At 53.3% G+C, this 19,842-nt stretch overlaps 11 non-coding genes across 11 annotated transcripts; all 11 read left to right on the forward strand.

Moving 5' to 3' along the window:
• Nucleotides 1-746: 746 nt before the first annotated feature.
• LOC143999587 (5S ribosomal RNA) lies at nt 747-865 on the forward strand. Its single transcript, XR_013278055.1, has one exon. It is a non-coding gene; the product is annotated as a 5S ribosomal RNA (ribosomal RNA).
• Nucleotides 866-2,609: 1,744 nt separating this feature from the next.
• LOC143998670 (5S ribosomal RNA) lies at nt 2,610-2,728 on the forward strand. The gene has a single exon (XR_013277944.1). It is a non-coding gene; the product is annotated as a 5S ribosomal RNA (ribosomal RNA).
• Nucleotides 2,729-4,422: 1,694 nt separating this feature from the next.
• Nucleotides 4,423-4,541, forward strand: LOC143998682 (5S ribosomal RNA). Its single transcript, XR_013277945.1, has one exon. It is a non-coding gene; the product is annotated as a 5S ribosomal RNA (ribosomal RNA).
• A 1,695-nt stretch (nt 4,542-6,236) lies between these two features.
• Nucleotides 6,237-6,355, forward strand: LOC143998694 (5S ribosomal RNA). The gene has a single exon (XR_013277946.1). It is a non-coding gene; the product is annotated as a 5S ribosomal RNA (ribosomal RNA).
• Nucleotides 6,356-8,049: 1,694 nt separating this feature from the next.
• On the forward strand, nt 8,050-8,168 carry LOC143999622 (5S ribosomal RNA). Its single transcript, XR_013278086.1, has one exon. It is a non-coding gene; the product is annotated as a 5S ribosomal RNA (ribosomal RNA).
• A 1,691-nt stretch (nt 8,169-9,859) lies between these two features.
• On the forward strand, nt 9,860-9,978 carry LOC143998706 (5S ribosomal RNA). Its single transcript, XR_013277947.1, has one exon. It is a non-coding gene; the product is annotated as a 5S ribosomal RNA (ribosomal RNA).
• A 1,694-nt stretch (nt 9,979-11,672) lies between these two features.
• Nucleotides 11,673-11,791, forward strand: LOC143998718 (5S ribosomal RNA). The gene has a single exon (XR_013277948.1). It is a non-coding gene; the product is annotated as a 5S ribosomal RNA (ribosomal RNA).
• Nucleotides 11,792-13,505: 1,714 nt separating this feature from the next.
• Nucleotides 13,506-13,624, forward strand: LOC143999601 (5S ribosomal RNA). The gene has a single exon (XR_013278068.1). It is a non-coding gene; the product is annotated as a 5S ribosomal RNA (ribosomal RNA).
• A 1,694-nt stretch (nt 13,625-15,318) lies between these two features.
• Nucleotides 15,319-15,437, forward strand: LOC143998730 (5S ribosomal RNA). The gene has a single exon (XR_013277949.1). It is a non-coding gene; the product is annotated as a 5S ribosomal RNA (ribosomal RNA).
• Nucleotides 15,438-17,131: 1,694 nt separating this feature from the next.
• On the forward strand, nt 17,132-17,250 carry LOC143998744 (5S ribosomal RNA). Its single transcript, XR_013277951.1, has one exon. It is a non-coding gene; the product is annotated as a 5S ribosomal RNA (ribosomal RNA).
• Nucleotides 17,251-18,944: 1,694 nt separating this feature from the next.
• On the forward strand, nt 18,945-19,063 carry LOC143999228 (5S ribosomal RNA). Its single transcript, XR_013277995.1, has one exon. It is a non-coding gene; the product is annotated as a 5S ribosomal RNA (ribosomal RNA).
• The last annotated feature ends 779 nt before the right edge of the window (nt 19,064-19,842 follow it).

Consider the following 19,842-nt stretch of genomic DNA (forward strand, 5'->3'; position numbering starts at 1 on the left):
GTTCACGTTGAACTGTAATGGGCCAGACTTCTCAGTCAAGTTGCATCAAGTGTTCTAAGCCTTCTCTGAAGTCCTTGAAAGGGGTGCATCATGCATGTTGGTCTCCAGGCCTATTGAAAAGAAGTTGGGTGAGTAAGGCGGCACATGTGGGGTATGGAGCAGCTCTACAGGAAAAGGTCTACCTAGTGGGCAAGTCAAGCAGTTGCTTGACTGCAGCCACTGGTGAGGCATGGTGCCTGGTATAGGTGAGGGATCCTCCGGTAGCCAGGGGGGTAGATGTACTGGCTTCCTCCCCAGCAGTCAGCTTCCAGTAGCCAACGGAACAGAAGGCAGGTTCTGGAGATCCATGGGCTGGCCACCTGCTAGGAGAGCGAAGGCGTAAACAAGTGCAGGCATAAGGCCCCGCGCTGCATGCAACCTGCTGCTCTTCTTCTTCCTGTGGTGCAAAGCCTTGTCAGCGAAAAGGGTTAAAGTCAGGCCAGGGGAAGCCAGAAAGGAGCCGTGGAAGCAAGGCTGAGGATGTGTGTGCGTGAGAAGGTGCAGGCAGGAAGAGGTTAAAGAGAGAGCAAAGCAGCAGGAGGCAGGGACGGGCTTGAGGAGAGCAAGCGAGAGGAGAGACGACACGACAAAGTGGGGTGTGCTGCCATGCTTGTGAAAAGGCACAGCTGATTGTAGTAAAGTCAAGGAAAGGCGGAGCCAGGCTGCCGGTGACAAGTACAAGAAGCTTGAAAGAGACCATGAGCTTTGCCTATGGCCACACCACCCTGAATGCGCCCGCTCTCGTCTGATCTCGGAAGCTAAGCAGGGTCGGGCCTGGTTAGTACTTGGATGGGAGACCGCCTGGGAATACCAGGTGCTGTAGGCTTTTGCTTTTCTTCCACCAGGGGTCAGTCACTCTCCCATAATGCCTCTTTTTACATTCACTTTTACCCAAAGCGCTCTCCCTCTCTGCAAGCCCTCCTGCACACCTAGCTCCTACAAAATCACCCCTGCCCAACCAACCCTCCTGCACACCTAGCTCCTACAAAATCACCCCTGCCCAACCAAGCCTACACTTTTTACAAGCCCACTTACACAATCTCACCCCTTCTTTCAAAAATACACTTTCTTCTCTCTACCTCCCTCCCTCCCTCAGGAGATTGCCACGCATCCAGTCCCCTATAGCAGCAAAACAACGGCCAGGCGCAACCCCCACCTAGCTAGCCCCCATCCTACATCCTGCTTAGGCTCCACGGCCCAGCCATTTTCCAGCACTCTCCTGAGACCTTTTGGTGCCATCACTCCTGCTCTTTAGTCGCCCTTGCGCCAACACATTCCACAGCGATCTCCAGGCTGGGGGACAGCACGGGAAACACGCACGCCGACTGCCAAAGCCAGAGAGAAGCCACAGAGCCGACCCCTCGTCAAACCGGCACCCTGAAGCGGCTAAGGTGTAGGCAGCAGGTTGCCTACAGGAGCGCGGTTTTAGTTAGCGGCTGCCCCAGGCTTGGAGGGAAAGAGGTAATGCGTGCGCTGCTGGTTTTTTTGGATCTAGCCTACCCACCGGTCATATAAATATAGGGGAAGGCTGGGTTTCGGGTGATCAGGCAGAACTTGCACGAGGCCAACTAGGGTTGCCACCTCATCCCTTTAAACCCAAACACATCTGAATTACACAGGTTCTGAGGCTAATTAAATGCAGATAAGGCAACAAGTGAGTTTAATTACCACCTTAATCAGCCAAAGAATCTGTGCAATTCAGATGCATTTGGATTTAAAGGGATGAGATGGCAACTCAAAGGCCAATATGAACTGCTACCTTGTAGAGGTAATCCTGGGAAGCCAATCAGTGGTCGTTTGGGTCAGGATATGACCATTGTTCACGTTGAACTGTAATGGGCCAGACTTCTCAGTCAAGTTGCATCAAGTGTTCTAAGCCTTCTCTGAAGTCCTTGAAAGGGGTGCATCATGCATGTTGGTCTCCAGGCCTATTGAAAAGAAGTTGGGTGAGTAAGGCGGCACATGTGGGGTATGGAGCAACTCTAGAGGAAAAGGTCTACCTAGTGGGCAAGTCAAGCAGTTGCTTGACTGCAGCCACTGGTGAGGCATGGTGCCTGGTATAGGTGAGGGATCCTCCGGTAGCCAGGGGGGTAGATGTACTGGCTTCCTCCCCAGCAGTCAGCTTCCAGTAGCCAACGGAACAGAAGGCAGGTTCTGGAGATCCATGGGCTGGCCACCTGCTAGGAGAGCGAAGGCGTAAACAAGTGCAGGCATAAGGCCCCGCGCTACATGCAACCTGCTGCTCTTCTTCTTCTTCCTGTGGTGCAAAGCCTTGTCAGCGAAAAGGGTTAAAGTCAGGCCAGGGGAAGCCAGAAAGGAGCCGTGGAAGCAAGGCTGAGGATGTGGTGTGTGCGTGAGAAGGTGCAGGCAGGAAGAGGTTAAAGAGGGAGCAAAGCAGCAGGAGGCAGGGACGGGCTTGAGGAGAGCAAGCGAGAGGAGAGACGACACGACAAAGTGCCGTGTGCTGCCATGCTTGTGAAAAGGCACAGCTGATTGTAGTAAAGTCAAGGAAAGGCGGAGCCAGGCTGCCGGTGACAAGTACAAGAAGCTTGAAAGAGACCATGAGCTTTGCCTACGGCCACACCACCCTGAATGCGCCCGCTCTCGTCTGATCTCGGAAGCTAAGCAGGGTCGGGCCTGGTTAGTACTTGGATGGGAGACCGCCTGGGAATACCAGGTGCTGTAGGCTTTTGCTTTTCTTCCACCAGGGGTCAGTCACTCTCCCATAATGCCTCTTTTTACATTCACTTTTACCCAAAGCGCTCTCCCTCTCTGCAAGCCCTCCTGCACACCTAGCTCCTACAAAATCACCCCTGCCCAACCAAGCCTACACTTTTTACAAGCCCACTTACACAATCTCACCCCTTCTTTCAAAAATACACTTTCTTCTCTCTACCTCCCTCCCTCAGGAGATTGCCACGCATCCAGTCCCCTATAGCAGCAAAACAACGGCCAGGCGCAACCCCCACCTAGCTAGCCCCCATCCTACATCCTGCTTAGGCTCCACGGCCCAGCCATTTTCCAGCACTCTCCTGAGACCTTTTGGTGCCATCACTCCTGCTCTTTAGTCGCCCTTGCGCCAACACATTCCACAGCGATCTCCAGGCTGGGGGACAGCACGGGAAACACGCACGCCGACTGCCAAAGCCAGAGAGAAGCCACAGAGCCGACCCCTCGTCAAACCGGCACCCTGAAGCGGCTAAGGTGTAGGCAGCAGGTTGCCTACAGGAGCGCGGTTTTAGTTAGCGGCTGCCCCAGGCTTGGAGGGAAAGAGGTAATGCGTGCGCTGCTGGTTTTTTTGGATCTAGCCTACCCACCGGTCATATAAATATAGGGGAAGGCTGGGTTTCGGGTGATCAGGCAGAACTTGCACGAGGCCAACTAGGGTTGCCACCTCATCCCTTTAAACCCAAACACATCTGAATTACACAGGTTCTGAGGCTAATTAAATGCAGATAAGGCAACAAGTGAGTTTAATTACCACCTTAATCAGCCAAAGAATCTGTGCAATTCAGATGCATTTGGATTTAAAGGGATGAGATGGCAACTCAAAGGCCAATATGAACTGCTACCTTGTAGAGGTAATCCTGGGAAGCCAATCAGTGGTCGTTTGGGTCAGGATATGACCATTGTTCACGTTGAACTGTAATGGGCCAGACTTCTCAGTCAAGTTGCATCAAGTGTTCTAAGCCTTCTCTGAAGTCCTTGAAAGGGGTGCATCATGCATGTTGGTCTCCAGGCCTATTGAAAAGAAGTTGGGTGAGTAAGGCGGCACATGTGGGGTATGGAGCAACTCTAGAGGAAAAGGTCTACCTAGTGGGCAAGTCAAGCAGTTGCTTGACTGCAGCCACTGGTGAGGCATGGTGCCTGGTATAGGTGAGGGATCCTCCGGTAGCCAGGGGGGTAGATGTACTGGCTTCCTCCCCAGCAGTCAGCTTCCAGTAGCCAACGGAACAGAAGGCAGGTTCTGGAGATCCATGGGCTGGCCACCTGCTAGGAGAGCGAAGGCGTAAACAAGTGCAGGCATAAGGCCCCGCGCTACATGCAACCTGCTGCTCTTCTTCTTCTTCCTGTGGTGCAAAGCCTTGTCAGCGAAAAGGGTTAAAGTCAGGCCAGGGGAAGCCAGAAAGGAGCCGTGGAAGCAAGGCTGAGGATGTGGTGTGTGCGTGAGAAGGTGCAGGCAGGAAGAGGTTAAAGAGGGAGCAAAGCAGCAGGAGGCAGGGACGGGCTTGAGGAGAGCAAGCGAGAGGAGAGACGACACGACAAAGTGCCGTGTGCTGCCATGCTTGTGAAAAGGCACAGCTGATTGTAGTAAAGTCAAGGAAAGGCGGAGCCAGGCTGCCGGTGACAAGTACAAGAAGCTTGAAAGAGACCATGAGCTTTGCCTACGGCCACACCACCCTGAATGCGCCCGCTCTCGTCTGATCTCGGAAGCTAAGCAGGGTCGGGCCTGGTTAGTACTTGGATGGGAGACCGCCTGGGAATACCAGGTGCTGTAGGCTTTTGCTTTTCTTCCACCAGGGGTCAGTCACTCTCCCATAATGCCTCTTTTTACATTCACTTTTACCCAAAGCGCTCTCCCTCTCTGCAAGCCCTCCTGCACACCTAGCTCCTACAAAATCACCCCTGCCCAACCAAGCCTACACTTTTTACAAGCCCACTTACACAATCTCACCCCTTCTTTCAAAAATACACTTTCTTCTCTCTACCTCCCTCCCTCAGGAGATTGCCACGCATCCAGTCCCCTATAGCAGCAAAACAACGGCCAGGCGCAACCCCCACCTAGCTAGCCCCCATCCTACATCCTGCTTAGGCTCCACGGCCCAGCCATTTTCCAGCACTCTCCTGAGACCTTTTGGTGCCATCACTCCTGCTCTTTAGTCGCCCTTGCGCCAACACATTCCACAGCGATCTCCAGGCTGGGGGACAGCACGGGAAACACGCACGCCGACTGCCAAAGCCAGAGAGAAGCCACAGAGCCGACCCCTCGTCAAACCGGCACCCTGAAGCGGCTAAGGTGTAGGCAGCAGGTTGCCTACAGGAGCGCGGTTTTAGTTAGCGGCTGCCCCAGGCTTGGAGGGAAAGAGGTAATGCGTGCGCTGCTGGTTTTTTTGGATCTAGCCTACCCACCGGTCATATAAATATAGGGGAAGGCTGCGTTTCGGGTGATCAGGCAGCACTTGCACGAGGCCAACTAGGGTTGCCACCTCATCCCTTTAAACCCAAACACATCTGAATTACACAGGTTCTGAGGCTAATTAAATGCAGATAAGGCAACAAGTGAGTTTAATTACCACCTTAATCAGCCAAAGAATCTGTGCAATTCAGATGCGTTTGGATTTAAAGGGATGAGATGGCAACTCAAAGGCCAATATGAACTGCTACCTTGTAGAGGTAATCCTGGGAAGCCAATCAGTGGTCGTTTGGGTCAGGATATGACCATTGTTCACGTTGAACTGTAATGGGCCAGACTTCTCAGTCAAGTTGCATCAAGTGTTCTAAGCCTTCTCTGAAGTCCTTGAAAGGGGTGCATCATGCATGTTGGTCTCCAGGCCTATTGAAAAGAAGTTGGGTGAGTAAGGCGGCACATGTGGGGTATGGAGCAACTCTAGAGGAAAAGGTCTACCTAGTGGGCAAGTCAAGCAGTTGCTTGACTGCAGCCACTGGTGAGGCATGGTGCCTGGTATAGGTGAGGGGTCCTCCGGTAGCCAGCGGGGTAGATGTACTGGCTTCCTCCCCAGCAGTCAGCTTCCAGTAGCCAACGGAACAGAAGGCAGGTTCTGGAGATCCATGGGCTGGCCACCTGCTAGGAGAGCGAAGGCGTAAACAAGTGCAGGCATAAGGCCCCGCGCTACATGCAACCTGCTGCTCTTCTTCTTCCTGTGGTGCAAAGCCTTGTCAGCGAAAAGGGTTAAAGTCAGGCCAGGGGAAGCCAGAAAGGAGCCGTGGAAGCAAGGCTGAGGATGTGTGTGTGTGTGAGAAGGTGCAGGCAGGAAGAGGTTAAAGAGGGAGCAAAGCAGCAGGAGGCAGGGACGGGCTTGAGGAGAGCAAGCGAGAGGAGAGACGACACGACACGACAAAGTGCCGTGTGCTGCCATGCTTGTGAAAAGGCACAGCTGATTGTAGTAAAGTCAAGGAAAGGCGGAGCCAGGCTGCCGGTGACAAGTACAAGAAGCTTGAAAGAGACCATGAGCTTTGCCTACGGCCACACCACCCTGAATGCGCCCGCTCTCGTCTGATCTCGGAAGCTAAGCAGGGTCGGGCCTGGTTAGTACTTGGATGGGAGACCGCCTGGGAATACCAGGTGCTGTAGGCTTTTGCTTTTCTTCCACCAGGGGTCAGTCACTCTCCCATAACGCCTCTTTTTACATTCACTTTTACCCAAAGCGCTCTTCCTCTCTGCAAGCCCTCCTGCACACCTAGCTCCTACAAAATCACCCCTGCCCAACCAAGCCTACACTTTTTACAAGCCCACTTACACAATCTCACCCCTTCTTTCAAAAATACACTTTCTTCTCTCTACCTCCCTCCCTCAGGAGATTGCCACGCATCCAGTCCCCTATAGCAGCAAAACAACGGCCAGGCGCAACCCCCACCTAGCTAGCCCCCATCCAACATCCTGCTTAGGCTCCACGGCCCAGCCATTTTCCAGCACTCTCCTGAGACCTTTTGGTGCCATCACTCCTGCTCTTTAGTCGCCCTTGCGCCAACACATTCCACAGCGATCTCCAGGCTGGGGGACAGCACGGGAAACACGCACGCCGACTGCCAAAGCCAGAGAGAAGCCACAGAGCCGACCCCTCGTCAAACCGGCACCCTGAAGCGGCTAAGGTGTAGGCAGCAGGTTGCCTACAGGAGCGCGGTTTTAGTTAGCGGCTGCCCCAGGCTTGGAGGGAAAGAGGTAATGCGTGCGCTGCTGGTTTTTTTGGATCTAGCCTACCCACCGGTCATATAAATATAGGGGAAGGCTGGGTTTCGGGTGATCAGGCAGCACTTGCACGAGGCCAACTAGGGTTGCCACCTCATCCCTTTAAACCCAAACACATCTGAATTACACAGGTTCTGAGGCTAATTAAATGCAGATAAGGCAACAAGTGAGTTTAATTACCACCTTAATCAGCCAAAGAATCTGTGCAATTCAGATGTGTTTGGATTTAAAGGGATGAGATGGCAACTCAAAGGCCAATATGAACTGCTACCTTGTAGAGGTAATCCTGGGAAGCCAATCAGTGGTCGTTTGGGTCAGGATATGACCATTGTTCACGTTGAACTGTAATGGGCCAGACTTCTCAGTCAAGTTGCATCAAGTGTTCTAAGCCTTCTCTGAAGTCCTTGAAAGGGGTGCATCATGCATGTTGGTCTCCAGGCCTATTGAAAAGAAGTTGGGTGAGTAAGGCGGCACATGTGGGGTATGGAGCAGCTCTACAGGAAAAGGTCTACCTAGTGGGCAAGTCAAGCAGTTGCTTGACTGCAGCCACTGGTGAGGCATGGTGCCTGTTATAGGTGAGGGGTCCTCCGGTAGCCAGGGGGGTAGATGTACTGGCTTCCTCCCCAGCAGTCAGCTTCCAGTAGCCAACGGAACAGAAGGCAGGTTCTGGAGATCCATGGGCTGGCCACCTGCTAGGAGAGCGAAGGCGTAAACAAGTGCAGGCATAAGGCCCCGCGCTACATGCAACCTGCTGCTCTTCTTCTTCTTCCTGTGGTGCAAAGCCTTGTCAGCGAAAAGGGTTAAAGTCAGGCCAGGGGAAGCCAGAAAGGAGCCGTGGAAGCAAGGCTGAGGATGTGGTGTGTGCGTGAGAAGGTGCAGGCAGGAAGAGGTTAAAGAGGGAGCAAAGCAGCAGGAGGCAGGGACGGGCTTGAGGAGAGCAAGCGAGAGGAGAGACGACACGACAAAGTGCCGTGTGCTGCCATGCTTGTGAAAAGGCACAGCTGATTGTAGTAAAGTCAAGGAAAGGCGGAGCCAGGCTGCCGGTGACAAGTACAAGAAGCTTGAAAGAGACCATGAGCTTCGCCTACGGCCACACCACCCTGAATGCGCCCGCTCTCGTCTGATCTTGGAAGCTAAGCAGGGTCGGGCCTGGTTAGTACTTGGATGGGAGACCGCCTGGGAATACCAGGTGCTGTAGGCTTTTGCTTTTCTTCCACCAGGGGTCAGTCACTCTCCCATAATGCCTCTTTTTACATTCACTTTTACCCAAAGCGCTCTCCCTCTCTGCAAGCCCTCCTGCACACCTACATCCTACAAAATCACCCCTGCCCAACCAAGCCTACACTTTTTACAAGCCCACTTATACAATCTCACCCCTTCTTTCAAAAATACACTTTCTTCTCTCTACCTCCCTCCCTCAGGAGATTGCCACGCATCCAGTCCCCTATAGCAGCAAAACAACGGCCAGGCGCAACCCCCACCTAGCTAGCCCCCATCCTACATCCTGCTTAGGCTCCACGGCCCAGCCATTTTCCAGCACTCTCCTGAGACCTTTTGGTGCCATCACTCCTGCTCTTTAGTCGCCCTTGCGCCAACACATTCCACAGCGATCTCCAGGCTGGGGGACAGCACGGGAAACACGCACGCCGACTGCCAAAGCCAGAGAGAAGCCACAGAGCCGACCCCTCGTCAAACCGGCACCCTGAAGCGGCTAAGGTGTAGGCAGCAGGTTGCCTACAGGAGCGCGGTTTTAGTTAGCGGCTGCCCCAGGCTTGGAGGGAAAGAGGTAATGCGTGCGCTGCTGGTTTTTTTGGATCTAGCCTACCCACCGGTCATATAAATATAGGGGAAGGCTGCGTTTCGGGTGATCAGGCAGCATTTGCACGAGGCCAACTAGGGTTGCCACCTCATCCCTTTAAACCCAAACACATCTGAATTACACAGGTTCTGAGGCTAATTAAATGCAGATAAGGCAACAAGTGAGTTTAATTACCACCTTAATCAGCCAAAGAATCTGTGCAATTCAGATGCGTTTGGATTTAAAGGGATGAGATGGCAACTCAAAGGCCAATATGAACTGCTACCTTGTAGAGGTAATCCTGGGAAGCCAATCAGTGGTCGTTTGGGTCAGGATATGACCATTGTTCACGTTGAACTGTAATGGGCCAGACTTCTCAGTCAAGTTGCATCAAGTGTTCTAAGCCTTCTCTGAAGTCCTTGAAAGGGGTGCATCATGCATGTTGGTCTCCAGGCCTATTGAAAAGAAGTTGGGTGAGTAAGGCGGCACATGTGGGGTATGGAGCAACTCTACAGGAAAAGGTCTACCTAGTGGGCAAGTCAAGCAGTTGCTTGACTGCAGCCACTGGTGAGGCATGGTGCCTGGTATAGGTGAGGGGTCCTCCGGTAGCCAGGGGGGTAGATGTACTGGCTTCCTCCCCAGCAGTCAGCTTCCAGTAGCCAACGGAACAGAAGGCAGGTTCTGGAGATCCATGGGCTGGCCACCTGCTAGGAGAGCGAAGGCGTAAACAAGTGCAGGCATAAGGCCCCGCGCTACATGCAACCTGCTGCTCTTCTTCTTCCTGTGGTGCAAAGCCTTGTCAGCGAAAAGGGTTAAAGTCAGGCCAGGGGAAGCCAGAAAGGAGCCGTGGAAGCAAGGCTGAGGATGTGGTGTGTGCGTGAGAAGGTGCAGGCAGGAAGAGGTTAAAGAGGGAGCAAAGCAGCAGGAGGCAGGGACGGGCTTGAGGAGAGCAAGCGAGAGGAGAGACGACACGACAAAGTGCGGTGTGCTGCCATGCTTGTGAAAAGGCACAGCTGATTGTAGTAAAGTCAAGGAAAGGCGGAGCCAGGCTGCCGGTGACAAGTACAAGAAGCTTGAAAGAGACCATGAGCTTCGCCTACGGCCACACCACCCTGAATGCGCCCGCTCTCGTCTGATCTCGGAAGCTAAGCAGGGTCGGGCCTGGTTAGTACTTGGATGGGAGACCGCCTGGGAATACCAGGTGCTGTAGGCTTTTGCTTTTCTTCCACCAGGGGTCAGTCACTCTCCCATAATGCCTCTTTTTACATTCACTTTTACCCAAAGCGCTCTCCCTCTCTGCAAGCCCTCCTGCACACCTACATCCTACAAAATCACCCCTGCCCAACCAAGCCTACACTTTTTACAAGCCCACTTATACAATCTCACCCCTTCTTTCAAAAATACACTTTCTTCTCTCTACCTCCCTCCCTCAGGAGATTGCCACGCATCCAGTCCCCTATAGCAGCAAAACAACGGCCAGGCGCAACCCCCACCTAGCTAGCCCCCATCCTACATCCTGCTTAGGCTCCACGGCCCAGCCATTTTCCAGCACTCTCCTGAGACCTTTTGGTGCCATCACTCCTGCTCTTTAGTCGCCCTTGCGCCAACACATTCCACAGCGATCTCCAGGCTGGGGGACAGCAGGGGAAACACGCACGCCGACTGCCAAAGCCAGAGAGAAGCCACAGAGCCGACCCCTCGTCAAACCGGCACCCTGAAGCGGCTAAGGTGTAGGCAGCAGGTTGCCTACAGGAGCGCGGTTTTAGTTAGCGGCTGCCCCAGGCTTGGAGGGAAAGAGGTAATGCGTGCGCTGCTGGTTTTTTTGGATCTAGCCTACCCACCGGTCATATAAATATAGGGGAAGGCTGCGTTTCGGGTGATCAGGCAGCATTTGCACGAGGCCAACTAGGGTTGCCACCTCATCCCTTTAAACCCAAACACATCTGAATTACACAGGTTCTGAGGCTAATTAAATGCAGATAAGGCAACAAGTGAGTTTAATTACCACCTTAATCAGCCAAAGAATCTGTGCAATTCAGATGCGTTTGGATTTAAAGGGATGAGATGGCAACTCAAAGGCCAATATGAACTGCTACCTTGTAGAGGTAATCCTGGGAAGCCAATCAGTGGTCGTTTGGGTCAGGATATGACCATTGTTCACGTTGAACTGTAATGGGCCAGACTTCTCAGTCAAGTTGCATCAAGTGTTCTAAGCCTTCTCTGAAGTCCTTGAAAGGGGTGCATCATGCATGTTGGTCTCCAGGCCTATTGAAAAGAAGTTGGGTGAGTAAGGCGGCACATGTGGGGTATGGAGCAACTCTACAGGAAAAGGTCTACCTAGTGGGCAAGTCAAGCAGTTGCTTGACTGCAGCCACTGGTGAGGCATGGTGCCTGGTATAGGTGAGGGGTCCTCCGGTAGCCAGGGGGGTAGATGTACTGGCTTCCTCCCCAGCAGTCAGCTTCCAGTAGCCAACGGAACAGAAGGCAGGTTCTGGAGATCCATGGGCTGGCCACCTGCTAGGAGAGCGAAGGCGTAAACAAGTGCAGGCATAAGGCCCCGCGCTACATGCAACCTGCTGCTCTTCTTCTTCTTCCTGTGGTGCAAAGCCTTGTCAGCGAAAAGGGTTAAAGTCAGGCCAGGGGAAGCCAGAAAGGAGCCGTGGAAGCAAGGCTGAGGATGTGGTGTGTGCGTGAGAAGGTGCAGGCAGGAAGAGGTTAAAGAGGGAGCAAAGCAGCAGGAGGCAGGGACGGGCTTGAGGAGAGCAAGCGAGAGGAGAGACGACACGACAAAGTGCGGTGTGCTGCCATGCTTGTGAAAAGGCACAGCTGATTGTAGTAAAGTCAAGGAAAGGCGGAGCCAGGCTGCCGGTGACAAGTACAAGAAGCTTGAAAGAGACCATGAGCTTCGCCTACGGCCACACCACCCTGAATGCGCCCGCTCTCGTCTGATCTCGGAAGCTAAGCAGGGTCGGGCCTGGTTAGTACTTGGATGGGAGACCGCCTGGGAATACCAGGTGCTGTAGGCTTTTGCTTTTCTTCCACCAGGGGTCAGTCACTCTCCCATAATGCCTCTTTTTACATTCACTTTTACCCAAAGCGCTCTCCCTCTCTGCAAGCCCTCCTGCACACCTACATCCTACAAAATCACCCCTGCCCAACCAAGCCTACACTTTTTACAAGCCCACTTATACAATCTCACCCCTTCTTTCAAAAATACACTTTCTTCTCTCTACCTCCCTCCCTCAGGAGATTGCCACGCATCCAGTCCCCTATAGCAGCAAAACAACGGCCAGGCGCAACCCCCACCTAGCTAGCCCCCATCCTACATCCTGCTTAGGCTCCACGGCCCAGCCATTTTCCAGCACTCTCCTGAGACCTTTTGGTGCCATCACTCCTGCTCTTTAGTCGCCCTTGCGCCAACACATTCCACAGCGATCTCCAGGCTGGGGGACAGCAGGGGAAACACGCACGCCGACTGCCAAAGCCAGAGAGAAGCCACAGAGCCGACCCCTCGTCAAACCGGCACCCTGAAGCGGCTAAGGTGTAGGCAGCAGGTTGCCTACAGGAGCGCGGTTTTAGTTAGCGGCTGCCCCAGGCTTGGAGGGAAAGAGGTAATGCGTGCGCTGCTGGTTTTTTTGGATCTAGCCTACCCACCGGTCATATAAATATAGGGGAAGGCTGCGTTTCGGGTGATCAGGCAGCATTTCGGGTGATCAGGCAGCATTTGCACGAGGCCAACTAGGGTTGCCACCTCATCCCTTTAAACCCAAACACATCTGAATTACACAGGTTCTGAGGCTAATTAAATGCAGATAAGGCAACAAGTGAGTTTAATTACCACCTTAATCAGCCAAAGAATCTGTGCAATTCAGATGCGTTTGGATTTAAAGGGATGAGATGGCAACTCAAAGGCCAATATGAACTGCTACCTTGTAGAGGTAATCCTGGGAAGCCAATCAGTGGTCGTTTGGGTCAGGATATGACCATTGTTCACGTTGAACTGTAATGGGCCAGACTTCTCAGTCAAGTTGCATCAAGTGTTCTAAGCCTTCTCTGAAGTCCTTGAAAGGGGTGCATCATGCATGTTGGTCTCCAGGCCTATTGAAAAGAAGTTGGCTGAGTAAGGCGGCACATGTGGGGTATGGAGCAACTCTACAGGAAAAGGTCTACCTAGTGGGCAAGTCAAGCAGTTGCTTGACTGCAGCCACTGGTGAGGCATGGTGCCTGGTATAGGTGAGGGGTCCTCCGGTAGCCAGGGGGGTAGATGTACTGGCTTCCTCCCCAGCAGTCAGCTTCCAGTAGCCAACGGAACAGAAGGCAGGTTCTGGAGATCCATGGGCTGGCCACCTGCTAGGAGAGCGAAGGCGTAAACAAGTGCAGGCATAAGGCCCCGCGCTACATGCAACCTGCTGCTCTTCTTCTTCTTCCTGTGGTGCAAAGCCTTGTCAGCGAAAAGGGTTAAAGTCAGGCCAGGGGAAGCCAGAAAGGAGCCGTGGAAGCAAGGCTGAGGATGTGGTGTGTGCGTGAGAAGGTGCAGGCAGGAAGAGGTTAAAGAGGGAGCAAAGCAGCAGGAGGCAGGGACGGGCTTGAGGAGAGCAAGCGAGAGGAGAGACGACACGACAAAGTGCCGTGTGCTGCCATGCTTGTGAAAAGGCACAGCTGATTGTAGTAAAGTCAAGGAAAGGCGGAGCCAGGCTGCCGGTGACAAGTACAAGAAGCTTGAAAGAGACCATGAGCTTCGCCTACGGCCACACCACCCTGAATGCGCCCGCTCTCGTCTGATCTCGGAAGCTAAGCAGGGTCGGGCTTGGTTAGTACTTGGATGGGAGACCGCCTGGGAATACCAGGTGCTGTAGGCTTTTGCTTTTCTTCCACCAGGGGTCAGTCACTCTCCCATAACGCCTCTTTTTACATTCACTTTTACCCAAAGCGCTCTCCCTCTCTGCAAGCCCTCCTGCACACCTAGCTCCTACAAAATCACCCCTGCCCAACCAAGCCTACACTTTTTACAAGCCCACTTATACAATCTCACCCCTTCTTTCAAAAATACACTTTCTTCTCTCTACCTCCATCCCTCAGGAGATTGCCACGCATCCAGTCCCCTATAGCAGCAAAACAACGGCCAGGCGCAACCCCCACCTAGCTAGCCCCCATCCTACATCCTGCTTAGGCTCCACGGCCCAGCCATTTTCCAGCACTCTCCTGAGACCTTTTGGTGCCATCACTCCTGCTCTTTAGTCGCCCTTGCGCCAACACATTCCACAGCGATCTCCAGGCTGGGGGACAGCAGGGGAAACACGCACGCCGACTGCCAAAGCCAGAGAGAAGCCACAGAGCCGACCCCTCGTCAAACCGGCACCCTGAAGCGGCTAAGGTGTAGGCAGCAGGTTGCCTACAGGAGCGCGGTTTTAGTTAGCGGCTGCCCCAGGCTTGGAGGGAAAGAGGTAATGCGTGCGCTGCTGGTTTTTTTGGATCTAGCCTACCCACCGGTCATATAAATATAGGGGAAGGCTGCGTTTCGGGTGATCAGGCAGCATTTGCACGAGGCCAACTAGGGTTGCCACCTCATCCCTTTAAACCCAAACACATCTGAATTACACAGGTTCTGAGGCTAATTAAATGCAGATAAGGCAACAAGTGAGTTTAATTACCACCTTAATCAGCCAAAGAATCTGTGCAATTCAGATGCGTTTGGATTTAAAGGGATGAGATGGCAACTCAAAGGCCAATATGAACTGCTACCTTGTAGAGGTAATCCTGGGAAGCCAATCAGTGGTCGTTTGGGTCAGGATATGACCATTGTTCACGTTGAACTGTAATGGGCCAGACTTCTCAGTCAAGTTGCATCAAGTGTTCTAAGCCTTCTCTGAAGTCCTTGAAAGGGGTGCATCATGCATGTTGGTCTCCAGGCCTATTGAAAAGAAGTTGGCTGAGTAAGGCGGCACATGTGGGGTATGGAGCAACTCTACAGGAAAAGGTCTACCTAGTGGGCAAGTCAAGCAGTTGCTTGACTGCAGCCACTGGTGAGGCATGGTGCCTGGTATAGGTGAGGGGTCCTCCGGTAGCCAGGGGGGTAGATGTACTGGCTTCCTCCCCAGCAGTCAGCTTCCAGTAGCCAACGGAACAGAAGGCAGGTTCTGGAGATCCATGGGCTGGCCACCTGCTAGGAGAGCGAAGGCGTAAACAAGTGCAGGCATAAGGCCCCGCGCTACATGCAACCTGCTGCTCTTCTTCTTCTTCCTGTGGTGCAAAGCCTTGTCAGCGAAAAGGGTTAAAGTCAGGCCAGGGGAAGCCAGAAAGGAGCCGTGGAAGCAAGGCTGAGGATGTGGTGTGTGCGTGAGAAGGTGCAGGCAGGAAGAGGTTAAAGAGGGAGCAAAGCAGCAGGAGGCAGGGACGGGCTTGAGGAGAGCAAGCGAGAGGAGAGACGACACGACAAAGTGCGGTGTGCTGCCATGCTTGTGAAAAGGCACAGCTGATTGTAGTAAAGTCAAGGAAAGGCGGAGCCAGGCTGCCGGTGACAAGTACAAGAAGCTTGAAAGAGACCATGAGCTTCGCCTACGGCCACACCACCCTGAATGCGCCCGCTCTCGTCTGATCTCGGAAGCTAAGCAGGGTCGGGCCTGGTTAGTACTTGGATGGGAGACCGCCTGGGAATACCAGGTGCTGTAGGCTTTTGCTTTTCTTCCACCAGGGGTCAGTCACTCTCCCATAATGCCTCTTTTTACATTCACTTTTACCCAAAGCGCTCTCCCTCTCTGCAAGCCCTCCTGCACACCTAGCTCCTACAAAATCACCCCTGCCCAACCAAGCCTACACTTTTTACAAGCCCACTTATACAATCTCACCCCTTCTTTCAAAAATACACTTTCTTCTCTCTACCTCCCTCCCTCAGGAGATTGCCACGCATCCAGTCCCCTATAGCAGCAAAACAACGGCCAGGCGCAACCCCCACCTAGCTAGCCCCCATCCTACATCCTGCTTAGGCTCCACGGCCCAGCCATTTTCCAGCACTCTCCTGAGACCTTTTGGTGCCATCACTCCTGCTCTTTAGTCGCCCTTGCGCCAACACATTCCACAGCGATCTCCAGGCTGGGGGACAGCAGGGGAAACACGCACGCCGACTGCCAAAGCCAGAGAGAAGCCACAGAGCCGACCCCTCGTCAAACCGGCACCCTGAAGCGGCTAAGGTGTAGGCAGCAGGTTGCCTACAGGAGCGCGGTTTTAGTTAGCGGCTGCCCCAGGCTTGGAGGGAAAGAGGTAATGCGTGCGCTGCTGGTTTTTTTGGATCTAGCCTACCCACCGGTCATATAAATATAGGGGAAGGCTGCGTTTCGGGTGATCAGGCAGCATTTGCACGAGGCCAACTAGGGTTGCCACCTCATCCCTTTAAACCCAAACACATCTGAATTACACAGGTTCTGAGGCTAATTAAATGCAGATAAGGCAACAAGTGAGTTTAATTACCACCTTAATCAGCCAAAGAATCTGTGCAATTCAGATGCGTTTGGATTTAAAGGGATGAGATGGCAACTCAAAGGCCAATATGAACTGCTACCTTGTAGAGGTAATCCTGGGAAGCCAATCAGTGGTCGTTTGGGTCAGGATATGACCATTGTTCACGTTGAACTGTAATGGGCCAGACTTCTCAGTCAAGTTGCATCAAGTGTTCTAAGCCTTCTCTGAAGTCCTTGAAAGGGGTGCATCATGCATGTTGGTCTCCAGGCCTATTGAAAAGAAGTTGGCTGAGTAAGGCGGCACATGTGGGGTATGGAGCAACTCTACAGGAAAAGGTCTACCTAGTGGGCAAGTCAAGCAGTTGCTTGACTGCAGCCACTGGTGAGGCATGGTGCCTGGTATAGGTGAGGGGTCCTCCGGTAGCCAGGGGGGTAGATGTACTGGCTTCCTCCCCAGCAGTCAGCTTCCAGTAGCCAACGGAACAGAAGGCAGGTTCTGGAGATCCATGGGCTGGCCACCTGCTAGGAGAGCGAAGGCGTAAACAAGTGCAGGCATAAGGCCCCGCGCTACATGCAACCTGCTGCTCTTCTTCTTCTTCCTGTGGTGCAAAGCCTTGTCAGCGAAAAGGGTTAAAGTCAGGCCAGGGGAAGCCAGAAAGGAGCCGTGGAAGCAAGGCTGAGGATGTGGTGTGTGCGTGAGAAGGTGCAGGCAGGAAGAGGTTAAAGAGGGAGCAAAGCAGCAGGAGGCAGGGACGGGCTTGAGGAGAGCAAGCGAGAGGAGAGACGACACGACAAAGTGCGGTGTGCTGCCATGCTTGTGAAAAGGCACAGCTGATTGTAGTAAAGTCAAGGAAAGGCGGAGCCAGGCTGCCGGTGACAAGTACAAGAAGCTTGAAAGAGACCATGAGCTTCGCCTACGGCCACACCACCCTGAATGCGCCCGCTCTCGTCTGATCTCGGAAGCTAAGCAGGGTCGGGCCTGGTTAGTACTTGGATGGGAGACCGCCTGGGAATACCAGGTGCTGTAGGCTTTTGCTTTTCTTCCACCAGGGGTCAGTCACTCTCCCATAATGCCTCTTTTTACATTCACTTTTACCCAAAGCGCTCTCCCTCTCTGCAAGCCCTCCTGCACACCTACATCCTACAAAATCACCCCTGCCCAACCAAGCCTACACTTTTTACAAGCCCACTTATACAATCTCACCCCTTCTTTCAAAAATACACTTTCTTCTCTCTACCTCCCTCCCTCAGGAGATTGCCACGCATCCAGTCCCCTATAGCAGCAAAACAACGGCCAGGCGCAACCCCCACCTAGCTAGCCCCCATCCTACATCCTGCTTAGGCTCCACGGCCCAGCCATTTTCCAGCACTCTCCTGAGACCTTTTGGTGCCATCACTCCTGCTCTTTAGTCGCCCTTGCGCCAACACATTCCACAGCGATCTCCAGGCTGGGGGACAGCAGGGGAAACACGCACGCCGACTGCCAAAGCCAGAGAGAAGCCACAGAGCCGACCCCTCGTCAAACCGGCACCCTGAAGCGGCTAAGGTGTAGGCAGCAGGTTGCCTACAGGAGCGCGGTTTTAGTTAGCGGCTGCCCCAGGCTTGGAGGGAAAGAGGTAATGCGTGCGCTGCTGGTTTTTTTGGATCTAGCCTACCCACCGGTCATATAAATATAGGGGAAGGCTGCGTTTCGGGTGATCAGGCAGCATTTGCACGAGGCCAACTAGGGTTGCCACCTCATCCCTTTAAACCCAAACACATCTGAATTACACAGGTTCTGAGGCTAATTAAATGCAGATAAGGCAACAAGTGAGTTTAATTACCACCTTAATCAGCCAAAGAATCTGTGCAATTCAGATGCGTTTGGATTTAAAGGGATGAGATGGCAACTCAAAGGCCAATATGAACTGCTACCTTGTAGAGGTAATCCTGGGAAGCCAATCAGTGGTCGTTTGGGTCAGGATATGACCATTGTTCACGTTGAACTGTAATGGGCCAGACTTCTCAGTCAAGTTGCATCAAGTGTTCTAAGCCTTCTCTGAAGTCCTTGAAAGGGGTGCATCATGCATGTTGGTCTCCAGGCCTATTGAAAAGAAGTTGGGTGAGTAAGGCGGCACATGTGGGGTATGGAGCAACTCTACAGGAAAAGGTCTACCTAGTGGGCAAGTCAAGCAGTTGCTTGACTGCAGCCACTGGTGAGGCATGGTGCCTGGTATAGGTGAGGGGTCCTCCGGTAGCCAGGGGGGTAGATGTACTGGCTTCCTCCCCAGCAGTCAGCTTCCAGTAGCCAACGGAACAGAAGGCAGGTTCTGGAGATCCATGGGCTGGCCACCTGCTAGGAGAGCGAAGGCGTAAACAAGTGCAGGCATAAGGCCCCGCGCTACATGCAACCTGCTGCTCTTCTTCTTCTTCCTGTGGTGCAAAGCCTTGTCAGCGAAAAGGGTTAAAGTCAGGCCAGGGGAAGCCAGAAAGGAGCCGTGGAAGCAAGGCTGAGGATGTGGTGTGTGCGTGAGAAGGTGCAGGCAGGAAGAGGTTAAAGAGGGAGCAAAGCAGCAGGAGGCAGGGACGGGCTTGAGGAGAGCAAGCGAGAGGAGAGACGACACGACAAAGTGCGGTGTGCTGCCATGCTTGTGAAAAGGCACAGCTGATTGTAGTAAAGTCAAGGAAAGGCGGAGCCAGGCTGCCGGTGACAAGTACAAGAAGCTTGAAAGAGACTATGAGCTTCGCCTACGGCCACACCACCCTGAATGCGCCCGCTCTCGTCTGATCTCGGAAGCTAAGCAGGGTCGGGCCTGGTTAGTACTTGGATGGGAGACCGCCTGGGAATACCAGGTGCTGTAGGCCTTTGCTTTTCTTCCACCAGGGGTCAGTCACTCTCCCATAATGCCTCTTTTTACATTCACTTTTACCCAAAGCGCTCTCCCTCTCTGCAAGCCCTCCTGCACACCTACATCCTACAAAATCACCCCTGCCCAACCAAGCCTACACTTTTTACAAGCCCACTTATACAATCTCACCCCTTCTTTCAAAAATACACTTTCTTCTCTCTACCTCCCTCCCTCAGGAGATTGCCACGCATCCAGTCCCCTATAGCAGCAAAACAACGGCCAGGCGCAACCCCCACCTAGCTAGCCCCCATCCTACATCCTGCTTAGGCTCCACGGCCCAGCCATTTTCCAGCACTCTCCTGAGACCTTTTGGTGCCATCACTCCTGCTCTTTAGTCGCCCTTGCGCCAACACATTCCACAGCGATCTCCAGGCTGGGGGACAGCACGGGAAACACGCACGCCGACTGCCAAAGCCAGAGAGAAGCCACAGAGCCGACCCCTCGTCAAACCGGCACCCTGAAGCGGCTAAGGTGTAGGCAGCAGGTTGCCTACAGGAGCGCGGTTTTAGTTAGCGGCTGCCCCAGGCTTGGAGGGAAAGAGGTAATGCGTGCGCTGCTGGTTTTTTTGGATCTAGCCTACCCACCGGTCATATAAATATAGGGGAAGGCTGGGTTTCGGGTGATCAGGCAGCACTTGCACGAGGCCAACTAGGGTTGCCACCTCATCCCTTTAAACCCAAACACATCTGAATTACACAGGTTCTGAGGCTAATTAAATGCAGATAAGGCAACAAG

The sequence above is a fragment of the Lithobates pipiens genome, unplaced genomic scaffold, assembly GCF_037356315.1.
Source record: "Lithobates pipiens isolate NorthernLeopardFrog02 unplaced genomic scaffold, aLitPip1_a1.2 Scaffold_19, whole genome shotgun sequence".
In the NCBI taxonomy this organism is placed as follows: Eukaryota; Metazoa; Chordata; class Amphibia; order Anura; family Ranidae; genus Lithobates; species Lithobates pipiens.